This window comes from Erithacus rubecula (assembly GCF_903797595.1).
Source record: "Erithacus rubecula genome assembly, contig: scaffold_422_arrow_ctg1, whole genome shotgun sequence".
Lineage (NCBI taxonomy): Eukaryota > Metazoa > Chordata > Aves > Passeriformes > Muscicapidae > Erithacus > Erithacus rubecula.
In genome coordinates this window covers 22,087-41,892 of record NW_027635916.1, presented here as the reverse complement: position 1 = coordinate 41,892, position 19,806 = coordinate 22,087, and the positions used below count along the sequence as shown (strand labels likewise).

Genomic DNA, 19,806 nt, shown 5'->3' with positions numbered 1-19,806 from the left:
ATTAAGATCAAGTTCTAACTTTCGCTTTTCTAAAAAGCATTTAAATAAATAATATGACGCTTGCTTATCCATATCCCTCCCTTTTTACAAAAGAACGAAAGGGGCAGTCCAGCAATCTAAGCCAATTGCCTGCTAACGTGTGCGCATTGCAGCCTTTGATAGGTGGCATAACTGGGACGGCGAGCTTCCTTTATCGGGAGCGGCTCAGGCACGGGATCCATTCATACGCCAGCATACAGAGATCCCTGCCCTCCAAGCGCTGCTGCTTGGTGCTTGCCAGCTCGCTTACCTCCGGCGGTGGGTCAGTGCAGAGTGGCAGAGCTTCAAGGTCCCTGTTCTGGATGCCACTTGTGGAGAAGCTTCGGCGAGGGAAATATGCAACCAATCAGTGTGATTGATAAAGCATAGTTCAATTTATTGAAGGCACCATCTACATTTATAATTCAAAATATAATGGCTGAAGCATATTTGGCATAATTTCATTAGTTTTAGGTACATATACTTCTCCTACTGTTGGCTCTTGCAAGGGTGAGATGACCACCCCTTCTACTTTTTTAGCTAAGTCTGTATTCGTGCTTTTTAGCAGCAAACCTACTGCATCTATCCTCTATATAGCAACAAACTATCCATCTCTTCCTTCTCTCATATATTCTAGCTGCAGTAGTATCAATTTTATGAATAGGCTGCTATAGCCTGACCTTTGTAATACATGCAGTTTAGCAGCTAGATTGTTGCACTGAACCCTCAGAGGAGCCATTTTCATGGCCTGTCAATAAGGGCTCAGCTGAGCCATGTCCATTAGTTGCTAACCAAGCATCAACACTTTATTAAATACTTCTCATTATTTCTTTCAGCCAACTCTGACCCTTTCCTCATGTGGAGCTCCACACAGCACTGACTTCTTCTCTCCTCTCTCTAAATTTCCTTCTGCAAGACAGGTTGACCCCAACCTGTCCCCTAGGCGGACACCTAACCCTGTGTGTCCCTCACACAGCATCTTACCTTGTTTGTCCCTTCCACAACAACTTCCCCCTCACAGCACAGCCTGCAGACTCCATCCCAAACTGCAGCAGACTCTGGGTCTCAAGCTCTAACTGCATCAGTAACTTATCCTTCACTAGTTAGCCCACACTTTTAGAATACCCATCCTCATCATGCAGGCAAGGCTGTTTTCATTTCCCAGCAATCAGTACGGCTGTAATTCATCGGGAAAGATTGCCTTCTGTACTATCCCTACAAACTATCCTCCCACATTGGACACATCAGATACTGCTTTGACATTGCACAGAGCTGAGGAGAAAATGTGATGTTTATGGAATTATATCGTTGTTACATTTGTTTTTGTTGGCCATGAAGAGAAACCTATCTATGCTTCTGAGTCTCACCAGTTCCTGACCCCCAAAGAACACAAACCTGATGAGTTGTGGTTCCCACTGCAGGGGTGGCACTTGCACCTCCCTCCATCCCCAGAGCAAAGCTCTCCTGTCCCAGAAAGTGCCTGGCACTGCAGGGATGAAGGAAACAGGACAGGCTGTGGGGATCAGGGGCAGGGCACGGCCAGGGATTTGGGGTGGTTGTGAGCCCAGGGCAGGAGCCAGCCCTTGGCCTTGGGGAACCTCATCCCATTGTCCTGGGCCCATGGCTCCAGCCTGTGCAGATCCCTCTGCAGAGCTTCCTGCCCTGCAGCACAGCCACACTCCCAGCCAGCCTGGGCTCACCTGGCATCTGACTGAGGGTGCCCTCGATGGCCTCATCCAGATCAGCAAGAAAGAGACTGAACTGCCCTGGCCCCAATCCTGAGCCCTGGGGACACCCCTGGATGTGGCTCCATTGCCCAGCACTCCTTGGGCCTGGCATCCAGCCAGATTTCTACCCAGGTAACAGATGCAGTAGAGCGTGTTGGATCAAGGTATCGTGAGCCCAGAATATCGGCATTAGTGCAACTGTAGCTGTGCACAAGAGAGCTCTGCAGCCACTTTCTCTCTTTCCTTCCTCTGGGCATTGGAGGCAGCTCGTGACTTCAGTGTGGGGCTCGTGTGCAAAGAGCAAATCTGGGCAGAATCGGGGCTGGGAGGGTTTGGGGCATCCTGGGATCTGTGCTGGGCACAGGATATGTTTTCCATTGCTCTGAGACTGTCTGCTGTGGAAAGGGGATGTAATATTCAGTAGAGGAATGATTTTTGTTTTTTATGGAGCTGTGCCTTCCCTTGGTTTGTTTGCTCACAATAAATGAACATTCTTCTGTGTCTTGAGCAGTTCATTCTCCAAGGAAAGCAGGTGGGAGTTGGTGCCATGGAGCTGAAAGCTGCAGGCACAGACTGGAGTGGAGGAAGCTCAGATTTGCACAAGGCTGCTCTGAGTGTCAGGGGTTGGATAAGGGAAATGGTGGGGTGGGGGTAAGGACAAAGTGTGATTGATGGTCAGCCATAAAGTGTCTTGATTTTCATATCTATTCAGACTGCATTAGGAGGTGCTGGGGATCAATGTCAACTGGAGATTGCTGATATCAGTGTATAAACAGGAAAGGAATAAATGTGGAAAAGAAAGGATTTCTCTCATTTTGTTCTTAAATGAAATATGTTACAAATGGAATGAAAGCTTAGACAAGTCCTGCCCTATGCTCAGGTTTCTGGCAGTAACTCTGTTTCAGGTAGCCTGCAGCCCAAATTGCTCTTTCGCACAAGTTCTTTACCATGGTGGATTAGGTCTATTCTAAAATGAATTATTTACTGAATGGATTCAACATAAACAGACAAGAATCTTTAAATGGACTACTTACTGTACAGGACAAACAAAAGAAGTGCAGGTAGATACAAACACAGTGCACATTAAACTTACCTTTATTACAGCTAGTGAAGAAATAGCAGAGATCAGGAGTCAATGTAACTTAGCACCAAATTGATGAGGGAGTGCACATGGAGCCCTTTCACTCAGCTTCCAGAAAAGAAACCACGAAGATGCATCCAGAACTGGGAGAGAAGCCCTGCCCGTTTGCAGGGACTATGCAGAAGACTTCTGCTTTGTAAAAATTTTGTGTAGCTTTTATTGTTTGTAAAGTGAAGTGTGTGTCACTCAGGAATTCAAGGTTTATCTTCCTTCAGCTGCTCTCAGAGCAAGATGCTCATGGTCAGCTGGGAATTCTACCTGCCTGGCACCAAAGAGAATTCAGGACAAGACTGATGTCCAGCCTGGGTTATCTCAGCAATTCCTGAGAGGGGGAAGATGCCCTGAGTGATGGCCCAGCTGAGGGACAGAACAGATGAGCTCTGCTGAGCCATAGGGGAAGTCCTGCTGCAGGAACCTCATGGAACCAAGGGTGTGTTGTGACATTGTGATGCCTCATGGAACCAAGGAGATCATGGTGACACCAATGGACCTCATGGAACCAAGGGTGCATTGTGACACATCAAGGCCTCATGGAACCAAAAAGAGCATTGTGAGACCTTGGGGCCCCATAGACCCAAATCTCCACTGTGACAGCCCAGAACCTCATGGAACCAAGGAGCCTTTCTGACACTGCAAGGCCTCAGGGAACCAAGGAGTGCAAAGGTGTCAAACATTGCTTGCAGGGATCTGCTTTGGGGATGAGCAATTTCCTTGGTGGCACCTTGTGCCTGTATGCAGTGGGGAACCTTAAAAATTTTGGATTGCTTAAAAAAAAATTGAAACCCCCTCTTTGTCTGAGTGTTGTCAGTTCTCAGAAAGTCAGTGTAGAAAGGAAAAAGTAAAGAACCTTTGAAAGCTGAAGCACCTAGAGGCATTGAGCTCTATTGAATGTTGTTACTGACAACGGCTCTCAAAAGACTAATTAAAGAAGGTAACTGGAGGCCATGATTGCACAAAGTTCTCAGAGACTCCAAGGCAAAAGCAAAACCCAAAGCCCTTGGAAAAACCTGCAGTCCCTGGGAGCATGAAGGAGCCCCCAGGGCCATTCCTGACCAAGGTTCCCCAGGGACTGGTCCCAGCAGATCCCTGAGACCACTGGGATGTGGGGGGATGCTGAGGGCAGGACAAGGGGTGACAGTGCCCAGCCTTGCTGGGGCTGTGCCAGGAGGCCCCAGTGGCTCAGGACAAGGTGTCTCCTCAGAGCCCTTGGTGGCACAGACCCTGCTGTGCCCCAGGGCATCAAGACTTGGCTTCTCTTTGTCCCCACCTGTCAGCTCTGCCTCCAGTTCTCCTCTGCTGTGATTGAGGCTTGGGGACACTTTCTCACTCGTGTCCCTCAGTGGGACCCATTAAAACTTCAAGAAACTTTGGAGTTTGATTCTCACTTGGAATTCTTGAGAGGTTTCCTAAGAAACCATGGCTCTGCCTTGATTTCCCTCTGGTCCGGTGTAGTTCATTAGGAATATTTCCTATAATAGTTATGGAAAAACACTTCAAATTGTTTCTTAAAAATATCCATTCCTATTTTAAAGGATGGATTTTATTACTGTTCTCTTTAAGCAGAGGTGATTGCAGCATTCTGTGATTGATATTGATCCAGAGTTTCTCCTCAGGATGTCTGGCTTGCTCAGAGAAGCTGTGCCTTGAGGTCTGAGCCTGTGTGGACAACCTTGCTCCACATTCCCCAACCCCATCCCATCTGTCCTTACTCACCTGGGACCTGCTGTGCTTGGAGAACTGCCTCCACTCAAGCAAACATGGTTTTCTCCCCTTTGTTTTACTTTTGAAGCAATCTAAAACACCCTATTTTCCCCTGTGAAAACAGACACACTTGTCAGGTGTGTGCCAGCCCAAGGTGCCACCAAGGAGGTTCAGGCGGGGGACCGGGGCCTCAGGGGTGGTGCCTGGAGTCTGCGCCATTTTTCCTTTGTGCCTGTAACTCCCAGCATGCCTTGCAGCCCCATAGAGCCCCATTGGAGCCGGGACTACAATACCCATCATGTCCCGTGCTCCACAGAACCCTGGTATCCCCCCCTGTATGTCCAATAGATGTCCTCCAGAAACTCCAAGGATCCCTAAGTGTCCCCTCAGTGCCCATTTGCGTACCCCCAAAAACGTCCCAGAATCCCCTGAATGCTCTCAACCCCACAGATGCCCATTACAGCCACTTCTGGGAATTCATCTGCTGCTATCCCCCGTGAGCTCAGAGCACCTTATAACACAGTCCCGTGCCTAAAACTCCTGCTGTGCCCCGTGCCCTAAAGTGCCTGGTTAGAGCTCTCCAAGCTCCCCCCAAGTGCTCCCGAACTGTAAACATTCCTCCCTGAGAACCTGAAGTTGCTGTTCAGAGGCAAAAGTGTCCCCCAAGTGCCCTCCCAGAGCTCGTAAACACTCCACTAGAATCACTTCCGGGACTACAGCTCCCATCATGCTTTGTGGTGCCATAGAGTGCTATTCAAGCAATGACTTCATCTCCCATCATGCCCCATGCTTCACCGAGAGACATTGCAGCTGTACCTGGAATAACCATGATGCTCTGCGGCCCCATTAAACTGTATTATACCTACTCCTACAACTCCCATCATGCCCTGCACCCCGGAGAACCCCCTTACAGACCCCCATGAGCCACTTCAAAGCCCAGACTTTCCCTCAGGATCCCTAAGTTCTTTCTCAGTGCCCACTCAATGCCCCCAAGTGTCCTCCTGTCCCTCAAAATTCTTCCCCCAGACCCAAAACTGCCCCCAATGTGCCCCAGAAATGTCTCCCTGGACCCCAAAGTGCCCACCCTGAACCTGTCTGAAAAAAAAAGATATAAAAAAGATAAAAAAATAACTCAAACATTATGAATTATCCTAAAAAGGGAGAAATAAATAACCAATAGAGCTTAATTAATTAAGGAAATTGTATTACATAAAAGCAATGACCAATAATTTTTTTGGTTGTTAATAAAATATTTTTATTACAAATATAAAAACTTGGTCTAAAAAATAGAATAACAATATTACAAATAAGGAAAATTAATTTTAATTTTAAAATTAAATAACATTTTTATTACAAAGAGAAATTAATGATGTTTTTTATATTTTGGGTTGTCAGCACCAGGTGGGAGACATCATGATATGGTGATGATGGGGGTGAGGAGCAGGTTGTCCAAACAGGGTCAGCCTGCAAAGGGGCTCATTCTTCAATGTGCCCAGACCTTCTAAGGTGACATTGTGCATCAAGGCCACTTGGGAAATGCTTCTATCACTTCGCCTCTGAACAGAAAAATTGAAAAACATTCCCTTGAGTAAAGTTATGATGCACTTTCAAATCTTCCTTCTTAGGAAAACTCCAAAATGTCTCCAAGCATCTGCACAAGCCCTTGGGACTTGAAGACAATTGAAGAAATACAAAGAGCTCCTGGAATCTTTCTGTATTTTAATGATCCCCAAAATTGTTATGAATGAAGTCTTCAATTGTTCAGTTAATCAAACAACAAATATAAATTTAGTAGTAATTCATTAATAATAGCAGTAATTGTATATAAATGAATACAATCAAAGTATATTAGTTATGTATATTTAAGTAAATACAAAATTTGGCAGTGAGTATTTTAGTGTAATTGAGGTTTGGTTCAAATAAAGCATAAGCAAAACCAACCAGGGGTACAGGGACGGCCATTCCTCTCAGACCATGCCAACTGAATCAAGCTAAAATCTCACTTATATAGTTTACTAATACATATTTATACAGAATACTCTGGAAAGCTCCTCCTCATTTCTATTACTAAAATCTTCATCACTATGTTGTATTGCTCGTGCTTCAACAATGGTCAGGGGTCTCTCCTCCTTTGGGGATATTGTTTCTGATTAAGGTTCTGGGTCTTCCTCAGTGTTCACTAGTTGACCTCTCAGATAGAGCAGGCGTACTGAGCTTAGAGTTATATAATTAAGCCAATGTTCCCATAACAAGCCAAGTGTCTAATGCTTGGAATCATCCCAATTTGGCTCAAATCAAGGTCAAAAGTTTTATTTCTAGATGCTGTTTTTAGACCTATACCCTTACTATCTCTACTCCCACCAAACAACTGGACAATGATACCATCTGCTTTGATTAACCTTCCGTTATCTTTTATGCATTGGAACAATTAAGTACAATTTTTCCATTGTTACAAAGCAACAACTTTGTTAATATAATTACAATTTAATTAGCAGGAATCATATTTATAACAGGACAGATTTGGAGCTGAGTCCATGAGCCCCAGGCACTGAGAGAAGGTTGAAGAAGCTGCTCAAGGAGTCAGAAGCAAAACTCCAAGTCCCTTTGGAGCATCAGTGGCCCCACTGAGGGCAGGGACTGCCAAAGGCTCCCAGGGACTGGTGAGAGCAGATCCTTGAAGGCAGGATGGCAGGAGCCAAAGGCTGTGAGCAGGAACTGCAATGCTGAGCAAGGCCTGGGCTGGTTGGAGGCAGCAGAAAGGCCAAGGGCTGAGCCCAGGCCTGGCCCAGCAGGGCCTGTCCCTTACAGGTGGCTCGGGGCTGTTCCTGAGGCACTGGGATGGAAGGGGCAGCAAGGACAAATGGCATCAACTTGCAAGCCCTGCCTGCCTGCTCAGGGAGGGCCGAGGCAGCAGCAAATTGCAGCCCCTGCAAGGAAAGTTCCTCCTGTGGGGCTGCAGAGGCGCTGCCCAGCCCAGGGCACAAAGGCCTGGGTGCCTCTGGCCCTGCCAGCCCTGCCCAGCCCTTGGCCATCTCTCCTGCAGCCTGTGCCCCTGTGCGTGCTGCTCCTCTGCCCTGGCTGGCTGCACACGCCCATCTCGCTGTGCCCCCAGCATTTCTCAGCCCAGCATTGCTGTGCCCTCCCTGGGCTCCCTGCACCCAGCGCTGCCGGCTCCTGGCACACAGAGCCATGGCATGGCCCGGCCTCAGCTGGGACACCTGGGCCACCAACATTCTGCCCTGGCAGGGACTTTGCTGTTTCCTCACCTCCAGGCTGAACCTTCCAGGCTGCACTCTGGGGAGGTTTCCTTCTCTTCCCACTCTCAAGAAAAGCCCTGTGTCCTGCTGTTCAGAAACAGAGAAGGGCTGGTGGATGATGTGGTGATCAGAGGCTATTTGGGTACAGTTATCATGAAATAATTAAGATTTTAAACATCCTGTAAAAGAAGGAGGGCCATCAATAAAATTTCTAACACCAGAGTTACAGAGAGCAGACTTCAACCTATTCAGGATGCAGATTTAGGGTGTACAAATCAGGTACTGATTGTTTTTGAGGGAAACAGTCCTTAAAACAAAGCATTCCAAAAAGGATGGATATTCTTAAAGAAATTAATCTAAAAAGAAGCAGAAGCAGCCTGTACCAGTGTCCCAGAAGATGAGTCAGTGAGGAAAACAACTGGCCTGGCTGGACATGGAGCTTTTTTCAGGAACTCAGGAAAAAAGGAAGGTGCATCAACTTTAGACAAAGGGGCAAGAAAGTCAAGAAGTGTTTAAGGATGCTGTCAGGTCATGAAGAAAGAAAATGAGGTGAAAGCTCAATTAGGACTTAAGCTGGCAGTTCTGTGTAGGATAACAAAAATTGTTTTATCCATACATTAATGGCAAAAGGAGGGAAAAGGAGAACCTTGATTCCTTACTGGGGGAGGGAAGGAGGGGTGGAATATGTTTACCAAAGATAAGGAAAAGGCTGAGGTACATAACTCCTTCTTGGCCTAAGTTTTCAAAATAATACAAGTTGCCCTCAGGACAAGTGTTCTCCTGAGCTGGTAGATGGGGCGGGGAGCAGAACAGACCCTATAATCCAGGGAGAAATAACGGGGGACCTGCTGAGCCACTCAGATGCTCACAGGTGTCTCTACAACCAGATGGGATCCATATTCGGGGGATGATGGAACTGTTGGATGAGGTTCCCAAGTTCTTCTCCATCATTTACAATCAGTCCTGGCTCACCAGGGAGGTCCCAGAGGACTGGAGGTGCCAATGTGAGCCCATCCCAAAGAAGGGCTGGAAAAAGGATCTGGGGAACTCCAGGCCTGTCAGCCTGACCTCGGTGCCCAGCAAGGTGATGGAACAGATCACCTTGAGTGCCATCACAGGGCACCTACAGGATGGCTGAGGGATCAGAGACAGCCAGCATGGATTTCAGTATCTGCATTGATGATCTGGATGAGGGCATTGAGTGCACCATCAGCATATTTGCAGATGACACCAAGCTGGGTGTGAGTGTTCTAGAGGTTAGGAAGCTCTGCAGAGGGACCTGGACAGGCTGCATCCAGGGATTAAGTCCATCAATTTGAGGTTTAACAAATGCTGGGTCCTGCACTTTGGCCACAACAACCCCTGCAGTGCTACAGGCTGGGAACAGAGTGGCTGTACAGTGGCCAGGAAGAAAGGGACCTGGGGGTACTGATGGACAGCAGGCTGGACATGAGCCAGCAGTGTGCCCAGGTGGCCAAGAAGGCAAATGACTCCTGGCTTGGATCAGGAATGGTGTGGCCAGCAGGACCAGGGCAGTGATTCTTCCACTGTGCTGGGCTCTGGTTGAGCAGCACCTCAAGTGCTGTGTCCAGTTCTGTGTCCCCCAGTTCAGTAAGGACATGGAGGGGCTGGAGCATGTGCAGAAAAGGGCAACAAGGCTGGTGAGGGGTCTGGAACACAAGCCCTGTGAGGAGTAGCTGGGATCTGGGGTTGTTTATCCTGGAGAGAAGTAGACTCAGAGGTTACCTTATTACTCTCTACAACTTCCTGAACCGTGGTTTTAGTCAGGTGGAGGTTTGTCTCTTTCACCAGGCAGCAACACAATGAGACGATACAGTCTTAAGCTCCGACAAGGAAAATATAGGTTGGATATTAGGAAAAATGTTTTTTACAGGAAATGTGGCAAAATTCTGGAATGGTCTCTGGAGGGGTTGGTGAAGACACCATCCCTGTATGTTTAAAAAAAGACTAGGTATGGCAATTGGTGCCATATGGAGGTGTTAGGCAGGAGTAGGACTTGATCTTGAAGTTCTCTTCCAGCCTAGTGATTCTGTGATTCTGTGAATTCATAGAGTCTTTCAGCTGAAGTCTCTGTCCCTGTCCTTTTCCTAGGTCTCTGTTGCAGATGGAAGCTGCTGGTGCCATTCTCACCTTTAACCCCTAATTTGAATGCAGACAGATGTTCTCGGGTGTGTTAATGAGGCGTTGCTCAACATTTATGTGGAATTTTTGTATTCTCATGGCACTAAGGAGACCGTTGTGACACTGTGGAAACTCATGGAACTAAAAACCACTGAGACATTGGGGCAGGAGGGTACCAAGGAGATCATTGAGATATTGCAGATCCAAGGACACCATGGTGTCTCCATGGAAACTCATGGGATCCTGGGCACTGTGAATCAGCAGGGCCTCGTGGAACCAAGGAGTGAATTGTGACTGCACCAAACCTCATGGAACCAAAGAGCCATTGTGGAACTTCAGAGCCTTGTGGACCAAGGGGACCACAGTGACACTGTGAGGGTCCATGGAACCAAGTGGCCATGGTGACACTGGAGCCTCATTGACCAATGGTGCATTGTGACACTGCAGGGCAGTATGGAATCATGGAGACAACTGTGACATTACACAGTGTCATGGCAACAAGGGGCCATTGTCACACTGTAGGGCCTCGTGGGACCAAGGAACAGTTGTGGTACCATGGAAATTGTGGCAACTGTATCACCATGGAACCAAGGATACCACTGTGACCGTTCACAGCACCATGGAACTAAGGATTCATGTAACAGGGTGGAACGAATGGAACCAAGGGACCATTGTGACACTGTGGGGCCTCATGGATCCAAGGAGAGCATTGTGACACAAAACCTAATGGAATTGTTGCAAATGATGCAACTTCTAGGTTCAGGACAAGGTGTCTCCTCACAGCCCTTGGTGGCACAGACCCTGCTGTGCTCCAGGGCACCAAGACTCTGCTTCTCCTGGGCACTGCCAGCCCTGCCAGGGCCCATGGCAATGTCCAGCACAGCTTGTCCTGTGCTGTCCCTCAGCTGCTGCTGTGTTCCTGCAGGCTGCACACTCCCATCTCACTGCCCCTGGATCTGCCCTGCCACTGCCAGCCCTGCCCTGACCTCTGCCAATGCTCATCCTCTGTGCCTTGGGACACACACCCATGCACTGAGCTCATCCTCTTCCTCCTGGGTTCTTCTCCTGCCACAGCACTGCCCTGGGAGGGTTCATTGCTCATAGGAGCTGCTCTGTTTGTACTGGTTCATTTTATAGCTCTACTCTGCCTATCTGTCAATTCTGTCGTCAAAGAGCTCTCCAAGGAATAGATTAATTGAACTGTGGAATAACAGAGGTGGGAAGAGTCCCCTGAGCCCCCTTGGCCTGGGTGTGGCTGGCATGGAGTTCCCTTTGCCCAGTGTAGCCCTTGTCCTGCTGTGCTTGGCTGTTGGAACTGGAGTGAGTTTGGTTGCAGCCCAAGGCTTTGGCTGCTCCTGAGCAGGGCTGGCCCCACATGAGGCATCTCTGCAACCCCTAAACCAATGGGCAGAGGGTGGGCAAGTGTTCCTGGGGACACAGGGATGGGACAGCTGGGCTGGAGTGACCCAAGGGATCTTCCATTCCATGGGATGTCCTGATCAGCAGGGAAATGAGGGGGACAAGAGGGTCTCTGGACTTTCTGTATATTTGTCTTCCAGAGCAACCATTATGTGTGGTAATTCTTGTCTCTCCATGGTTTTCCTTTCTTCTACATTTGGCCCTTGCTTTTTAATCCCCCAAACAATAATCTCTCTTTATGGTGACCCACAACAGTTCACCTTATTTTCTCCTGTTTTCTGTGTAAGGAGGGACAGTGACAGAGACACTCTGTTGTCACTGCATGCCCAGAGGGGTTTAACCACAGCCAAATTGCCCAACTCTACTCTTATGGGCACAGCCAGAAATGCCAGGGCTCTGTCAGGTGCCCACACCGGAGCTGCACTCATGCCCTGCTCACAGCCCCAGGGGTGTCCAGGGACATGAGTCCTTCCCTGGCACACACACAGACAGTTCATTGCAGCAGGGCAGGGGCTCCTGGGCTCTGCTGCCACTGCCAGAGCCTGGCAGGGACCTCACCTGTGGTGTCACCCTGCCCTGCCCCTTCCCGAGGTGTCCCACGGCCAGAGGGATGGACACAGGAGCTCTGGGCACAGGAGATCATCCCAGCTCTGCATCCAGGGGGTACCAGTGGATGTTAGACTCTGGAAACTCCAGAAACATCTGAAGGTGTTTGTGCTCATTTTATGTCCCCTCACATGCACACAGGATGTTCAGGGCTGTGGAATGTCCCTGCACTGCAAACACAGACTCCTGACCTGGTCACTTGATGTCCCTCCATGCAGGGAAGAACAAACTCTGTGCCCTGGGGTGAGAGGCACTGCTGGAACCAGCACTGGCTTTGCAATGGCACTGCTGGGACAGCCCCACCCTGAACACTGCCACACTTTAGCTGTCAGTGCTGTTCTCCTCTCCAAGGCACTGTGTTGGGAACATCCTTGAGAACAAATTTGGAAGGAGATTAAAGCTTTCAGACCCTGCACTAGGGAGATGCCCTTGCATGATGGAAATGCTGTTGCAGAGCCCAGCTCTGTTCCAGCAGTGCCCATGGCCTGTCCCTGCCTGCAGTCCCTGGACAGTCACACAGCAGGACTGGGACTGAGCTGAGAGAGATGTGAGACCTTAAACCAACACAGAGGCTCTGCAGGGGAGTGTGGAAGTGAAGGAAGGGGAAATTATGGAGCAGAAGCCCTGGGGGTGCCTGGAAGTGCAGAGAAATGAGGTTCCCTTTTCACACCAGCTCTTCCCAGAGGCACCAACCCTGCAGCTCCAGAGGAGCCAAACATGTCAGGCAAACATGGCAATACATAGTTCTTTATTTTGTGTAAGCACGTATGTAGTACAGTCCTTGGATTATATAGCCTGTGGTTGACACTAGGGATTAAAATACTGAATTATAAAGGGTAATGACAAAGATTTTCCTGTGAACAAATTTTAAGAAGTGTGATACCTAAGCCAGCAGAAAAAACACAGGACACAGAGTAGGCATTAATGAGTAATATCATAATAGTTGTACAATAGAATAAGAGTTAATAACTTCTGAAAAGCATTCATGGTGATTTTACTCAGGCCATCCTTGAGCTCCCGGTTCCTCAGGCTGTAGATGAGGGGGTTCAGGGCTGGAGGAATCACTGACTACAGAACTGACAGTGACAGATCCAGGGATGGGAGGAGATGGAGAGGGGCTTCAGGTAGGTAAATGCACCAGTACTGAGGAACAGGGAGACCACAGCCAAGTGAGGGAGGCAGGTGGAAAAGGCTTTGTGCCGTCCCTGCTCAGACGGGATCCTCAGCACAGTCCTGAAGATCTGCACATAGGAGAAAACAATGAACACAAAGCATTCAGAAGTTAAACAGAAAGTAACAGCAATGAGCCCAAGTTCCCTGAAGTAGGATTTGGAGCAGGAGAGCTTGAGGATCTGTGGGATTTCACAGAAGAACTGGCCCAGGGCATTGCCATGGCACAGGGGCAGGGAAAATGTATTGGCCGTGTGCAGCAGAGCATTGAGAAAGCCACTGGCCCAGGCAGCTGCTGCCATGTGGGCACAAGCTCTGCTGTCCAGGAGGGTCCCGTAGTGCAGGGGTTTGCAGATGGACACGTAGCGGTCGTAGCACATGATGGTCAGGAGCAAATACTCTGCTGAGATGAAGAAGAGAAAGAAAAAGACCTGAGCAGCACATCCTTTATAGGAGATGTTCCTGGTGTCCCAGAGGGAATTGTGCATGGCTTTGGGGACAGTGGTGCAGATGCAGCCCAGGTCAGTGAGGGCCAGGTTGAGCAGGAAGAAGAACATGGGGGTGTGCAGGTGGTGGCCGCAGGCTACGGCGCTGATGATGAGGCCGTTGGCCAGGAGGGCAGCCAGGGAGATGCCCAGGAAGAGGCAGAAGTGCAGGAGCTGCAGCTGCCGCGTGTCTGCCAATGGCAGCAGGAGGAAGTGGCTGATGGAGCTGCGGTTGGACATTTGCAGTGTCTTGGAATGGGAATCTGCAAAAAAAGTAATCATGGAATAGTTCTGTTTTGAGAGGAATTTAAATATCCCAGCACAGCTTGGTGGCACTTTCCCCCCACTGCCTGCCCAGGGCTCTGCTGCCTGGAGCTGTCCCTGCCAGCAGCTGCTTCCCTGTGCCCAGGGCTGAGCCCTGCCAGTGCTGCCAGAGCCCAACCCAGCCCTGGGGGCTCAGCTCTGCCCTGCAGATCCCTCTCAGCACAGGGTACTGCCCAGGGCCAGCTCTGCCTCTGCAGGCTCTGATGGCAATGTCACAGCAACCCTGAGGAGTCTGGAAAAGCAGCACTGATGCTGCAATGCCTGGTTTACTGGGATCTGAGGTAATATATATTTTCTCCAAACTAAACTCAGAGATTAGTATCATTGCACAATTTTCTATTCAGGCAGCTCAGAGCAGTAGATTAAAAAAGGGGATTTTCCTTTTTATATAACCCCTGCCATGCTCTGCTCCCTGTAAAATCACCTTGGAAGTGTTCTGGAGTTATATGTCAAGGTGGGAGAAGTCCTGATCATTGCAGCATTCTCACCACACAAAAACAATTCCAATCCATAGTGGCTCTATCCTTCCACCCACACCTTGTTCCCCAGTGTTGTGGGCAGCTCTCAGGGCTGCATGAGAGCTGTCCCTGGCAGGCAGCAGAGTCCCTGCCACAGCACAGTGCCCTGGGCTGCAGCACCCTGCTCTGCAGGAGAGCCCTGGGCACCCCTGTCTGCTCTACACAAGAGAGATCAGAGAATGTACTCACAGAGTCTGTAGGCATTGGGATGTTCCAGCTTTAGATCTCTCTAGGAGCTGCAGCTGCATTGTCCTGCAGCCAGAGGGTCCCTGTGTCAAAGGCTGGGAGTGATTCTGCCCCAGTCACTTGTGAGCATCTTCCCAGCCCTGACTGATTGAAACTCTCTGTGCCTCTCTGCTGTGCCTGGGGTGGCTGCAGGCAGACCCCCATCCCTGCTGGGCTGGGAGAGGAGCTGCTCCTCAGCAGAAATGTCTTTTTGAAGGTCTTCTTGGTTGCAGGATCTTCCTCTGTGCCAGGAGCTCGGCCCAGCTAAGCAGCACAGACACAGCACAAGGACTTTAATGGCTCTCTCAGGGATTTGGTGCTGTTTACATCAGACTCAGTCCCTGAGCGAGTGTCCCAAAAAATTCTCAACAACTCTATGATCAATTGCAACTCCAAAGTTTCTTGAAGTTTTAATGGATTGCACTGAGGGATATGAGTGTGAAAGTGTCTCCAAGTTCAGTTAGAGCAGAACACTGGTGGCAGTGATGACAGATGGGGACAAACAAGGGAAAGCTGCCTCTGATGCTGAGCAAACCTGGGTGTGTTTCAGGAATGCAAAGGGCCAAGGCCTGAGCTCCAGCCCCTGGCAGGGCAGATCCTGTCCCTCCCTCATTCCTCAGGGCTCTTCCTGGGGCGCTGGGCTCTGGGGATGAGCAATGCCAAGGGCAGGACCATGGGGTGGCCCCTGCCAGGCTGTGAGCAGGGACAAGGAGGCAATGAGGCCCCAGCACAGCAAGGCTCACTTGTCCCCTGCTGGCCTCAGGCCCAGGGCCAGCAGCCATGGCCCAAGTGCTGCAGCAGTTGGCTCTGGCAGGGCCTTTCAGCTGCTGCCCATCCCTGTGCCCTCTGCAGCCCAGGCTGTCCTACGGTGTCCATGCCCTGCACCTCTGTCCCTGCAGGCTGTCGGCATCCCCCAGCCGCCCCTCGCTGGCCCCTTCCTTTGCATACAGCTCTGTGTTCTGCCTGCCTCTGCCTGGCCACACAAAGCCTTGGACTTTTTGCCAAAAGGGATCATTCAGTTTTAATGTGCATGTAAACTTTAAGCAGGGGAGCAGTGCGTTGAAAGACTTCTTTCCCAGCAGAGATGATTTAAAAACCAGAAGAAGACATCTGCCTCAAGGGTGAAGTGATAGAAAAAGTGAGGATAGAAACTGGGAATTTAGGGTGGGGTTTATGGAAATGGGTAAGTTTTAAGTCACAGGTAGCAACTGCATATGGGAAATACAGTTTTAGAATCACATATCCATGTCGGTTAGGTGTTATCCCCTGTTGGATCTCAGACCTGAATAAAGGATGCCCTCTTTAATTCCAAATTAGTGTTAAGGAGTCTTTTTCTGATACTTTGGAGATTTGCTAATCATATGGCCTCATTGACCCAAGGAGTCAGTTGTGACACTGTTAACTCGTGGAACAAAGGGTCCATTGTGACACAGCAGAGCTCCTGTCCAGGCACTCTGTCCCACTCCTGTAGCGCTGCAGGGGTTGTTTTTGTAAAAGTTCAGTACCTGGCACTTGGGCTTCTTAAACCTCTCATTGAAGGATTTAGTCCCTGGATCCAGCCTTTCCAGATTCCTGTGCACAACTGTCCTACCATACAGCTGATCAACACCCCCAGCCAGCTGGGGTTAAACAATATTCCATGAAGTCCTCCCAGTTTCACAATGATCTCCATGATTACATGAGGCCTCCCAGAATCACAATGTGCCTTTCATTCCATAGGACCATTTGGTGTCACAAAGTTCCTTGGATCCTTGGGCCCTGCAGTGTCACAATGGTTCCTTGGTTCCATGAGGTCTCACAGTGCAGCAATGCTGTCCTTGCTCCCACAGTGTCACAATGGCCTCTTGGTCCCATGAGGCACCACAGTGCCAAACACTTTTCCTTCATTCTATGAATCCCTGAGGAGCAGCACTGGCCCCATTCTTCCATGGGTCCCTGCAGTGTAACAATGGCCCCATCATTACATGAGGTTTTGCTCCATCACAATGCTCTGCATGGTTCCACAAGGCCCTGCAGTATCAAAGTGGCCTCTTGGTTCCATGAGGCCTCTGAGTGCCACCATGAATTCCTTGGTGCTGCAGTGCCACAATGGAGCCCTGGTTGCACAAGATCCTTCAGTGTCACGAGGGACCCTTGGTTCCATGGGGCACCACAGTGACACAGTTGTTGCCTTAGTTTCAAGAGTCCTTGCAGTGGAACAATGGCCTCTTGGTTCCACAAGGCCTGGCAGTGTCACAGTGGCCTCTGTGGTTCCATGAGGACCCAGAGTGTCACAATGCACTCCTTGCTTCCATGTAGCCCCACAGTGTCACAGTGCCCCCTTGGCTCTGTGGTGCCATGTTGTACGCAGTGTCACCATGGTCCTCTCAGCTCTATGAGGCCCTGCAGTGTAACAATCATCACAGAATCACCCAGGCTGGAAAAGACCTTGGAGAGCATCAAGTCCAACCTGTGACCCAACACCACCTTGTCACCCAGACCATGGCACTCATTACCACATCCAGTCTATCCTGAAATACCTCCAGCTACAGTGACTCACCCACCTCTCTGGGCAGCACATTCCAATGCCCAATCACCCTCTGTGAAGAATATTTCCTAATGTCCAGCCTAACGTTCCCCTGGTGCACCTTACGGCTTTGTCCTCTTGTCCTGTCACTGTTCCCTGGGAAAACAGCCCAACCCTCTCCTGGCTGCACCCTCCTGTCAGGGAGTTGTAGAGAGTGATGAGGCTCCCCTAAGCCTCCTCCTCTACAGGATAAGCATCCCCAGGTCCCTCAGCTGCTCCTCACAGGACTTGTGTTCCAGACCCCTCACCAGCCTCGTTGTCCTTCTCTGGACACACTCCAGTCCCTCCATGTCTTTCCTAAGCTGGGGGACCCAGAACTGTACACAGCACTTGAGGTGCGGCCCAAACAGTGCTGGGCACAGGGTCCTGTTGGCCACAGCATTCCTGATCCATAGGAGTCCCAGGGCTTGAATGAGATTAATTGTAGGGAAGGGGTGGTGTCAAAGTGTTATTGATTGACAGCCATGAAGGCTCTTGATTTTCATATCAATTCAGACTGCATTAAAAGGTGCTGGTGGTCAATATCAATTGGGCATTGCTGATATTCATCTATAAACAGAAAATAAAACAGGACAAAACTCTTGTCTTTGCATTGTTTTCAATATAGTATATTCACCTGGAATACACTTTTGAAATCTGTCTAATTAACCACAGAAGATCTGAAAACCTAAATTACTCCGAGGGGCTTTTCTGCTGCTGTGCCCTTGCCAGGGGCTGAGACCGTGGGGCCACTGCCCAGAGCCCCCTGCCCTGAGCAGAGCTGTGGGGCCAGAGCCGGCTGGGCTGTGCTGGGGAGAGGCCCTTGGTGCTGCACAGAGCTCAGGGCAGCTGGCACAGCTTGCAGGGAGCTGGGCTGGCCTGAGAGATTCTGCCAGAGACACCAGCAGTGTCCATCTCAGCCTGGCTGAGCGTGCAGGGGCAGGACTCAGCCCAGCCCTTGTGGGGCAGGGCCAGCGCCTGGGGAAGGCATTGGAAACAGGCAAGTGGCTGAGAGAGGAGGCTGCTCTGTGCCCTTGGTGGCATGCACAGAGCAGGGAGGGGGCCCAGGACATTTGTCAGCTCCAGCCTCTGTCCCCAGGCATTGCCAGCCCTGGCTGCTGAGCCCAGGTGTGCCCTGGGCTGAGTTTGGCTGTGGCCCAGCTCCATCCTCCTGTTGGGCTCAGGGCCTGTTCCCGGCCATGGCCAGCCCTGTCCGGCCTCTCTGCTGGCCCAGAGCTTGGCAGAGCCCGGGGCAGGGCTGTCAGTGCAGCCCACAAGTGCCACGGGCTGTGCAGGAGCTGGCAGAGACTGTCTATCAGTGAGACCATGTGGCACAGAGCCCCAGGGCTGCTGTGGGCACCGTGTCTCAGGGGCCATTCCCACCCGCAATGCTCCTGTCCTGGGCTGGGCTGCACAGGGGCTATGCCACCATGGGTGGGGTAGCAAACTGAGAACAGAGACCAGGGTGGCAAATCCCCCAGCAGAACATTATGGAGGAGGCCATTTTGAGTGGTTCCACAGCTCAGGAATCCAACAGGGAGGAGAAGCCACACAGGTCCTGCACAAGGAGGGGGACTTCAACCTCATTGCCTTGGGCCTCTCTAGGCTCCTTCTGGGAGTAATGTTATACCACAGCCCTGCCCTAAGACGGAAATTTCTTTCTGTTGGTACTGAGCCAGGGCCTCCTGATGTGTTAAAAAGCAATCCTTGGTTCCCAGTTATTCCATTGCATCATAGTGGTCACCCTCATTCCATCAGGCCCAGCATCGTCACTATATAACCTTGTATCCTTGTATCACTATGTAACCTTGTATCACAATCTTCTTTTGGATTCCATGAGGCCCTGCTGTGTCACTATGGAGTCATCATGCCATGTGTTTCCATTGTCTCACAATAGTCTCCAGCATTCCATGAGGCCCCACTGTAAAACAGTGGGCACTTGAATCCATGAGTTTTCATTCCATCAAGATGTTCTCTTGCATTCCAAGAGGCCCTGCAGTGTCACTAGGGAACCTTTGTTCCACATTTTTCCATTGTGTCACAATTGTCTCCAGCACACTATGAGGCCACAAGATGAAACAATGGACATTTGCTTCCATGTGATTCCACAGCGTCACAATAATCTCCTGGGTTCCATGAGGCCCCTTTTGTAACAATTCAGACTTGGTTCCATGATATTCTATTGCATCATAATCATCTCCTGGCTTCCAAGAGCCCCTGCTGTGTTTACAATTGTTCCCCAACATTCCATTGTGCCACTGTGCTCTCCTGTGATTCACGAGGCAGTACTGTGTCACAATGGACACTTGCTTCCTCCAAGGCTGGAGATGGCTCAGTGGCACCGGGTTTCCATCAGGTTACACTTGGTCACAATAGGGCCTTGATTCCAAAAAAATCCATTGTGCCACCATGGTCTCTCCTGGATGCCATGAGGATGTCCTTTGTCACAATGGAGCCTTGCTGGCATGAGCCTTGGCACAGTCCCAATGGAACCTGGGTTCCATGGGTCCGTGGCGTGTCACAATGAA

The 19,806-nt window shown here is 50.0% G+C and overlaps 1 pseudogene across 1 annotated transcript; it reads right to left on the bottom strand.

The window, feature by feature from the left end:
- Positions 1-12,763: 12,763 nt before the first annotated feature.
- LOC306815359 (olfactory receptor 14A16-like) lies at positions 12,764-14,225 on the bottom strand (annotated as a pseudogene). The gene has a single exon. The product of its transcript is annotated as an olfactory receptor 14A16-like (transcript).
- Between the last annotated feature and the right edge of the window lie 5,581 nt (positions 14,226-19,806).